The 10725-nt window shown below is 45.5% G+C and overlaps 1 pseudogene; it reads left to right on the top strand.

The window, feature by feature from the left end:
- Positions 1-9386: 9386 nt before the first annotated feature.
- On the top strand, positions 9387-10396 carry LOC135974646 (olfactory receptor 11A1-like; annotated as a pseudogene).
- The last annotated feature ends 329 nt before the right edge of the window (positions 10397-10725 follow it).

A 10725-nucleotide genomic window follows, 5' to 3' on the forward strand; every position in this document is an offset into this window, starting at 1 on the left:
CCAAGGGCAGGAGGGGGATTGGTTTTCAGGGAAATACATTCACCAAAGGGGGGGGGGTTTCCATCAAGGGCAAACACACATAACTGTCACACCGGTCAGTCATGAAACTGTTTTTCAAAGCCTCTCTGATGTGCAGCTCATCTTGGTGTGCTCTTCTAATTGCCCTGGTGTCTGGCTGTTCAAAATTGGCCACCAGACAATCTTCCTCAGCCTCCCACCCCACCATAAATGTCTCCCCCTTACTCTCACAGATATTATGGAGCACACAGCAAGCAACAATAACAGTGAGAATATTGCTTTCGCTGAGGTCTAACCTACTCAGCAAACTGTGCCAGCGCCCTTGTAAATGCCCAAAGGCACATTCTACCACCATTCTGCACTTGCTCAGGCTAAAGTTCAACTGTCCAGGCTGCCTGCGTAGGACTTCATGAGCCATGGGAGCAAGGGGTAGGCTGGGTCCCCAAGGATAACTATTGGTATTTCAACATCCAAAATGGTAATTTTATGGTCTGGGAAGAAAGTCCCTTCTTGAAGCATTCCGAACAGCCCGGAGTTCCAAAAGATGCGAGCATCATGCACCTTTCCAGACCATCCCATGTTGATGTCAGTGAAATGGCCCTTGTGATCCACCAGTGCTAGCAACACCATTGAGAAATATCCCATGCGGTTTATGTACTCTTTGGCAAGGTGGTCCGGTGCCAAGATAGGGATATGCATTCCGTCTATAGCCCCACCACAGTTAGGGAACCCCATTGCAGCAAAGCCATCCACTATGTCCTGCACATTTCCCAGAATCACTACCCTTCTTAGCAGAAGGGTATTGATTGTCCTGGCTACTTGGATCACAGCAGCCCCCACGGTAGATTTGCCCACTCGGAATTGATTCCCAACTCACCAGTAGCAGTCAGGCATTGCAAGCTTCCACAGGGTTATTGCCACTCACTTCTCAACTGTCAGGGGAGGTCTCATCTTGGTATTCCTACACTTCAGGGTGCAGGAAAGCAACTCACACAGTTCCATGAAAGTAGCCTTACACATGCGAAAGTTTCGCAGACACTGGGAATCATCCCATACCTGCAACACTATGCGGTCCCACCAGTCTGTGCTTGTTTGCCGGGTGCAGAATCGGTGTTCCACTGTATCAACATGCCCCAATGCTGCCATGATATTCCAGTTGCCACATACCGTGCTTTCAGGAATGTCTGTGTCCATGTCCTCCTCACAATCTTCCTATCTAGGCTCTGCACATACTGCAGGATAATGCATGAGGTGTTAGCAATGCTCACAAAAGCAGTGTGCATCTGAGCGGGCTCCATGCTTGCCGTACTATGGAGTCTTCATGGATAACCCAGGAAAAAAGGCGCAGAATGATTGTTTGCCGTTGCTTTCAATGAGGGAGGGAGGGGAGACTGACAACATGTACCTAAAGCCACCCGTGACAATGTTTTTGCCCTATCAGGCACTGGGAGCTTAACCCAGAATTCCAATGGGCAGCAGGGACTGTGGGATAGCTACCCACAGTGCACCACTCTGTGAGTCAATGCTAGCCACGGTATTAAGGATGCACTCCAACGACCTAATGTGCTTACTGGGGACATGCACGATCAACTGTATAAAATTGGTTACTAAAGATCGAATTCTATAAAATCGACCTAATTTCATAGTGTAGACATGCCCCTAGATTCCAAATTGTTGCCCCAGTTTAAGTGTAAAGCAGCCTTGTGGCATTTGCCCATCAGAGAGCAACCTTTTCACAAGGTGGCTGTGGGTCCCCTCAGCAAGGAGACCCAGTCAGGGAAGAAATACATACTGGTGGTGGTAGATTTCACTACCCGCTACCCAAAGGTGTGTATCTGTCCTCCAGCAAGGCAGACACTGTGGCAGATACACTGCTGACCATTTTCAGCAGGGTGGGGTTCCCCAGAGAGGTCCTTACAGACCAGGGATCCAATTTCATGCCAGCCCTGCTCTGGTGCTTGTGGGAGAAATGTGGGGTTCAGCACACCAGGGCCTCTGTATATCACCCTCAGTCCAACGGGCTGGTGGAATGGTTTAATGGGACCCTGAAGAAGATGCTGAGGACTTTTATGGACCAACATGCCCAGGACTGGGACAAGTATTTACCCCACCTGCTGTTCACATATAGAGAAATGCCTCAGAAATCCACAGGGTATTCCCCTTTCGAGTTGCTGTATGGGAGGAGAATGAGGGGACCCTGGGACTTGAGGGACGAATGGGAGGGGAAGGACTCTTCTGATGGGGACTGGGTGGTGGAATATGTGCTGTCTTTTCGGGAAAGACTCACTGAGCTCATGGCTTTGGCCAAGGAGAACCTAGCCTGGGCCCAAGGGAAACAGGAGGTTGGGTGCGACCGCTCACTGCATGCCTGCTTCTATGATACTCGGGACCAGGGGATGGTTCTCATCTCCGTGCAGAAGAATAAGAATAAGAATCTCCAGGCTGCCTGGGATGGGCCCTTTGAGGTCATCAAGCAGCGGAATGTGGTGAACTATGTGGTGGAGCTGCCCAACCGAGCTCACAGCCACCAAGGGTACCATGGCGACATGATGGAGCTGTACTTTGATAGGGAGAGGTTGGGTGCTGGCCATATATGGGCAGGGGTAGGAGAAGCGGGGAGATCACCTGGTGGATCTCTTCCCTGAGACAGGAGCCGGGCTTCCATTGGAATCAATTCCCCTCTCTGACCAGCTAAGCCCTGCCCAGCAGGCACAGATCAGAGTGGTGCTGCGTTCTCACCAGCTGCTGTTCCCCAGCAGGCCCGGGTTCACTAACATGGATGTCCACTGGGTGGAGACAGAAGGCAACCCTCCCATCCGGTGTTCCCCATTCAGAGTCACTGGGAAAACAGTCCAGGAACTGAGAGAGAGAAATCAGAGACATGCTGGCCATAGGGGCGATCCAACCATCCACCAGCCCATGGGCCTCACCTGTGGTGCTGGTGCCCACGAAGGATGGATCATTCAGATTCTGTGTAAACTGTTGGAAGCGTCATACCATCACCGTGTCCGATGCCTACCCCATGCCTAGGCCTGACGAGATCCTGGACAAGTTAGAGGGGGATGTTACCTCCATACTGTGGATCTCACCAAGGGCTATTGGCAGGTGCCTTTGGACCCAAACACCAGGCTGAAATCTGCCTTCACCACCCCAATAGGGCTCTTTGAGTTCCTGGTCCTACCTTTCAGCTTCAAGGCTGCCACATTCCATACTACCTGGTGGATCAATTGCTGAGGGGATGGAGAACTTTGCCCTGTTGTTCATTGATGACATCTGTGTCTTTAGCCAGATCTCAGAGGAACATGTCCCAGGTGAAGAGGGTGCTGGGTCACCTCAAGGAGGCAGGACTGACTGTAAAGGTTGAAAAGTGTAAAGGGGGAAGGCTGAGGTGTCGTACCTGGGCCACAAGGTGGGGAGCGGCCACATAAGGCCAGAGCCCACCAAGGTGGAGGCGATCAGGGATTGGCCCATTCCCCAAATCAAGGAACAGGCACCGGCCATTATTGGGATGGCGGGGCACTACCGGAGGTTTGTACCCCATTTTAGCACCTTGGCAGCCCCCATCACTGAACGATGTAGGAATGGCAAGCCGGACAATGTGGTCTGGACAGAGCACTGTCCCTGCCCTGAAGGAGGCGCTAAGCCAGGGCCTGGTTTTGGTAATTCCTTCCTGGTGTTCCCAGATGCCTCAGACATAGGGCTGTGCAGTGCTGATGCTCAGGGGCAGAGATACCCAATTGTATAACTGAGGAAGAAACGGCTTCCCTGGGAGCAGAACTAGGCCATCATAGAGAATGAAAGCCTGGCCAAGGTGTGGGCTCTTAAAAAGTTGCAGCCATATCTATTTGGGGGGTGCTTTACTGTTTATATTGACCACTCTCCCCTGACATGGCTGCATCAAATGAAAGGGGCTAATGCCAAGTTTCTGAGATGGAGTCTGATCCTCCAGGATAATGATATGAAAGTGTTTCATCTTAATGCGAGTGCAAATCTTATGGCAGATGCTTTCTCACAGAAAGGTGTACCTGAATTTCCCCAGGTCACTGGCTGAAGTGACCCCGCTCGGTTCAGTCTTAAAGGGGGAAGAGATGTGATGAAGTGGGCATTTTTCATAATGTTTTGTATGAATATTTTGTGTGCCTCAGTTTCCCCTATGTGTTGAATATTTAACTAGGTGGGGGGTATGACCTGGAACTGTGGGACCACTGTGCTCCCTGAACTGACTAGCCTGGGGTGTCTCTCACAATGCTGTGCTTGTGACAAGCAGCAAACCCCTCCAGGTGCTATCACTCAATCCATCAGCATGTGAAGCCCCATGCTCACGTAGCTTGTCTGAGTGCTCCCAGAGTCACTCATGAAATCTCACAGAGAAAGGCACAAACCAGATCCCCCCCAGCTTCCAGTCTTGTACCTCAGGAATATACTGTCCTGCACTGTTCAAGATCCTTTCTTGTACAATTCAAATTTATTATTTGATTCACCACTTACTTCACGGGAAAGTGGACATGCACAGCCCTTGTTACCTGAGCAGATTTACCAAACACTTCAAACAAACTCATTGGTAAGAATAAACATAAAAGTAAGTTTATTGACCACAAAAGATAGATTTTAAGAGGTTATAAGTGATAAGCAAAAAGTTCAGAAAAGTTACCAAAAGAAAATAAAAGACAAGCACGCAATCTAGATCATGGGTGGCCAACCTGAGCTTGAGAAGGAGACAGAATTTACCAATGTACATTGCCAAAGAGCCACAGTAATACGTCAGCAGCCCCCCATCAGCTCTCTCCCCGAAGCTGTATAACGCTGTATAAGTGGTGAGGAAAGGACCCTGAAGAGATAAGGACCACATAAATCAATGAACTGTGGACAGTAGCAGATGTTGTGGAGTGAGAAGTAGGCAGTTTTCTAAATAATGGCCAGCAGGTGACATGAGTCAAGAACTGGAAAGAGGCAGCTATGATAGCAAGAAGAATCCAATAGAGGACAGCAAAGAAACAGGCTGGGAAATCAACACTACACGGCAACAGAGGAGTGGAACTGAGAGGGGGTGTCAGAAATACTGAGTAGTGACCAAAAGATTTTAGTAGCCAATACAATAATAGGAAAGCTATACTAGAAAAAGGGCCACTAGGTGGCAGAATATATTGAATATTAATAATGGGGTAGGGCAAGTACATTATAACAGACCATCATCTTGACAGGTATCTCCCTAGAGTGAAAGCTGGTATTTATTCATGATCTCAAATATTTTCCACATTGAATCATTAGACTTAATAAAAGATACAATTATACAAGTCATGCTGTACAAGTCCCACTGGACATTGTTAGCTACAAAGCTTTGGAGTCACAGAATGAACCAAGTGGAAGAAAGGTTGAAGTGGGACCGTACCAAAAACCGTGAAGACCGAATACAAATATGAGGCAGCATTTACACTTTTTAAATCGAAGGGGAAGCTCATTGTCCAAAGGTAGATCAAATGCACCTGTTCATCCCTTCAGGTAACTGCAGGTCTCTTCACTGAGAAAACCCTGTTTTTGAAGAAAGAGGAGAGACAAGAACTTCAGCTGACGAACCTGAATCCTGGTGGCCAAACCCTAAGAAATAAGAGCTCATCTCTTCAAGCTTCGGCTGTGCTGTGGTTACAGGTGAGCACCATCTGCCTGACTGCATTTCTATACCACCATCAAACAGGGCCATCAATGTGCTTTGTGAATATTAGAGGGACAAGGTAGGTGAGGTAATATCTTATATTGCACTAACTCCTGTTGGTGAATGACAGAAGCTTTTGAAAAAAAGGACAGGAGTACTTGTAGCACATTAGAGACTAACAAATGTATTTGAGCATAAACTTTCGTGGGCTACAGCCCACTTAATCAGAATGGAACATACAGTAAGAAGATATATATATACATAGAGAGAATATGAAAAGGTGGAAATTGCCATACCAACTCTAAGAGGCTAATTAATTAAGATGAGCTATTATCAGCAGGAGAAAAAAAAACTTTTGTAGTGATAATCAAGATGGGCCATTTCAGACAGTTGACAAGAAGGTGTGAGGATACTTAGCATGGGGAAATAGATTCAATTTATGTAATGACCCAGACACTCCCAGTCTGTATTCAAGCCCAAGTTAATGGTATCTAGTTTGCAAATTAATTCCATTTCAGCAGTTTCTCGATGGAGTCTGTTTTTGAAGCTTTTCTATTGCAAAATTGCCACCTTTAAGTCTGTTACTGAGTGACCAGAGAGGCTGAAGTATTCTCCTACTGGTTTTTGAATGTTATGATTCCTGATGTGAGATTTGTGTACATTTATTCTTTTGTGTAGAGACTGTCTGGGTTGGTCAATGTACATGGCAAGGAGCATTGCTGGCACATGATGGCATATATCACATTGGTAGATGTGCAGGTGAACGAGCCCCTGATGGCGTGGCTGATGTGATTAGGTCCTATGATGGTGTCACTTGAATAGATATGTGGAAAGACGATCCCTCACTTTCACAGATCTTGGGAGACTGGCCAGTCCTTGCTTACAGACAGCCCCCCAACCTGAAGCAAATACTCACAAGCAGCCACATACCACACAACAAGAACACTAACCCAGGTATGATGGGTTAGATCACAGAAACCCCCTGGGAGCTGCCACTTGATGTGCCAAGACTACTTCTGCCCCCGCTTTCCTGCCCTGTCTGCTTAAAACCAAGCAGGCCACTGAAGTCCTAAGCTGACTCGCTATCCTGCTGCAAATCCAGACCCAGGTCTGAACCACGTTCCCTAACAGCTGTAGGCTTGACTGAAAGCAGCTTACAGAAGTGTTCTTATCTTTAACACTCAGATGCCCAACTCATAATGAAGTCTAAGCCCAAATAAATCTGTTTTACCCTGTATAAAGCTTATAAAACTCATAAATTCTTTGCCCTCTGTAACACCAATAGAGAGACATGCACAACTGTTTGCCCCTCAGGTATTAATACATACTCTGGGTTAATTAATGAGTAAAATGTGATTTTATTAAATACAGAAAGTAGGATTTAAGTGGTTCCAAGTAGTAACAGACAGAACAAAGTGAATTACCAAGTAAAATGAAATAAAACATGCAAGTCTATGTCTAAGGAAACTGAATACAAATAACACCTCACCAGTTCCAGTAAGTTTCCTTTTACAGACTAGTCTCCTGCTAGACTGGGTTCAGCAATCACTCACACCCCTTGTAGTGACTGTCCTTTGTTCCAGTTTCTTTCAGGTATCCATGGGGGTGGAGAGGCTCTTTCTTTAGCCAGCTGAAGACAAAATGGAAGGGTCTCTCACAGGCTTAAATATATTTTCTCTTGTGGGTGGAGACCCCCTCCTCTCTCCTATGCAAAGTCCAGCTCCAAGATGGAGTTCTGGAATCACCTGGGCAAGTCACATGTCCATACATGACTCACAGTTTTTACAGGCAGAAGCCATTGCCCACATGGTATCTTGTATGTCTCCAGGAAGACTTCTTATGTGGATTGGAGTATTCCAAGATGCATTGTTTCTTAAGTGCTTCTTGATTGGGCACTTAACTTTGCGAATTCCTTTCTAAAGAAGCTGATCAAATGACTTACAAAGCTTACTTAGAAATCAAGCAAGTATACAGACAATAGTCATAACTTCGAGTACAAAAATGATATATGTGTACAAATAGGATGAATAGATTCAGTAAACCATAACCTTTACAGAGATATGTTACATGGCATATGTAGCATAAAACATACTCCAGTTATATCATATTCCCATAAAGCATTATGGGATACATCGTCACACCAGGAACCTATCCTTGCAACAAAGCCCAATACCAACTCTGCCCTAACCCTGTGACTCCAGTGAGAAACTGCTGAAATGGAATTAATTTGCAAATTAGATACCCTTAACTTGGGCTGGAATACAGACTGGGAGTGGCTGGGTCATTACACAAATTTAATCTATTTCCCCACGTTAAGTATCCTCACACCCTCTTGTCAACTGTCTGAAATGGGCCATCTTGATTATCACTACAAAAGTTTTTTTTCTCCTGCTGATAATAGCTCATCTTAATTAATTGGCCTCTTAGAGTTGGCATGGCAACTTCCACCTTTTCATATTCTGTGAATGTATATATATATTCTTACTGTATGTTCCATTCTATGCATCTGATGAAGTGGGCTGTAGCCCACGAAAGCTTAGGCTCCAATGAATTTGTTAGTCTCTTAGGTCCACAAATACTCCTTTTCTTTTTGCGGATACAGACTAACACGTCTGCTACTCTGAAACCAGAAGCTTTTGAGCGACACAGGGCTCTTCTTCAGGTCAGTATTAGCAGTTTTAGCCTCACCTTCCCACATCAGTGCCAGTCAGCGTTCATAGCACCATTTCACAGAGGTGGAGCTTCAGATCCATGTTCTGTGACAGGTCCTCAGTTGGGGAACTGCCCCACTGACACAAATGGAAATACCTTGAATTATATCACCTGGGGATCGGGCTCAGTGTGTGCCCCAATGGAGTGGGGAGTAGAGACAGAGTCTTACTAGCCCGGATCACACATGCTAGATTGTTTCTAGACTCCGAGTTCAGGGACAACATCTTCCACCCCCACCCCCAAGTGATTTATCATCCCACAAACATTATGAAGTGCAGGGGGTCACTCCCCAGTTAGGGTTGCACATCAGCCTGGTTCTGTGCCTTCCTAAGATTCACCCCACAAAGAGCCATACTTTATTACTGCTACATAGTCAACATAGGGGGGAAAAAAAGGCGCTGCCAGTCGCTCACCACGTCACCATCATCACCACAGGAACTAAGGGAGAATTTACTCCACTTCAGAATGTATGACATAAACTGATCTCTTGTGAGGGGATGAAAATTATTCCTTCTCCTACAAGGCACTGAAATGCTGAATATACCAGGATATATGGTTAGATTAATTTCTACTAATTCTACCAGGAAACTGGTGCATAAGAACACTAGACTGCATTGGAAATCTCAGTCCAACATTTTAGTTGATGTATTTAATAATGTTGACTCCTAAGTCATGGCATGATTCTGGCCATTGCCAGAAGTGAAATACATCATTTAAGCATCATTATTAATCTCCTGTATGTCACTAGAAGGAATATGATACTAGATAAAGAAATGGTCTGATCTGACTTATCAGTACTCGGTTACCAGATAAATGGCCTGTTATATTAGTCATTGTTCTGACATGACAGAGGGAGATCTACCTGGACAGCAATATTCTGTCCTCGGACTGAGACTCCTTGCACTTAGCATTGAAATATACATTTAATCTTAAAATTTCAGCCCGTAACCAGGAGAGGAAGGGTAGTTTCTGAAAATTTATGGAATTAAATCACAAACTTTTAACTATGTTTGTCCAATTGAATTGCACATTTTGTTTTATTGTTCCGAGACTAAACCCATGGAAGACAGAGACTGGAGAAATCAAACAGCTGTCATGGAATTCATCCTCCTAGGATTCGGGGATCTCCCTGAACTGAAAATTCTTCTCTTCCTGATGTTCCTAGTGATCTACATGGCAACCGTGGCTGGGAACACTCTCATTGTGGTACTCGTTGTGACTGATCAGCAGCTTCACACCCCAATGTACTTCTTCCTGGGCAACTTGTTCTGCTTGGAGACCTGCTACACATCGACCATCCTGCCCAGGATGCTGGCCAGTCTCCTGACTGGGAACAAAACCATCTCATTCAGTGGCTGCTTCACACAATTTTTTATCTTTGGTTCTCTGGCATGTACAGAATGCTATCTCCTAGCAGCAATGTCTTATGATCGGTATTTAGCGATATGTAAACCCCTGCACTATTCAACTCTTATGAATAACAGGTTTTGCCTCCAATTGGCTGCTGGGTCATGGTTAAATGGTTGTTTGGTTACTGCCATCTTTGTCTTATTCCTATCACAGTTAACATTCTGTGGCCCAAATGAAATTGACCATTTCTATTGTGATGCCATCCCGTTTATGGAACTGTCCTGCAGTGACACACGCTGGATAATATTGTTCCATCTCATACTATCCTGTGTATTCACCCTGCCTCCATTCCTACTAACCCTGACATCCTACGTGTGTATCATTGCCAGCATCCTGAGAATCCCTTCCACCATAGGGAGACAAAAGGCCTTTTTTACCTGCTCCTCCCATCTCATTGTGGTGACAATTTACTATGGAACCCTAATGATTGTCTACGTGCTTCCAAAACACAATACATTAAGCCTCCTAAACAAAGTGCTGTCTCTTTCCTACACAGTCATGACTCCCCTGGTAAATCCCCTCATCTACAGCCTGAGAAACAGAGAGGTTAAGGATGCCTTGAGCAAAGCAGTCAGTAAATATGTGGCTTTCACAAAAACATGTTGAGACTTTTCCTAAATCATCCAGGCAGCTTGAAAACCTCAGTCTATCAGCCCCCATTGAAATTAAGTTGAAAACTCCCATTGGAAATCTCAGCACTAATATGAAAAAAATTGAGATAATCTGTATGGAGTTACTGAGACAGTCTTCGTAGTCCCGTGCTGCCTCAATGTTACACAACATATAGGAAAGTGAGGTTGCGGACAGCTGTATCACTCTCTCATGTTCAGCACTGAGACACACAGTATGATTATATTTTTCGCCATGGTGTTAGCTAAATGTTCACCCTATGGGATGAACTTGTACAGCGTCTGAAAATGCACAGAGCTGACATT

Source organism: Chrysemys picta, chromosome 12, assembly GCF_011386835.1.
Source record: "Chrysemys picta bellii isolate R12L10 chromosome 12, ASM1138683v2, whole genome shotgun sequence".
Lineage (NCBI taxonomy): Eukaryota > Metazoa > Chordata > Testudines > Emydidae > Chrysemys > Chrysemys picta.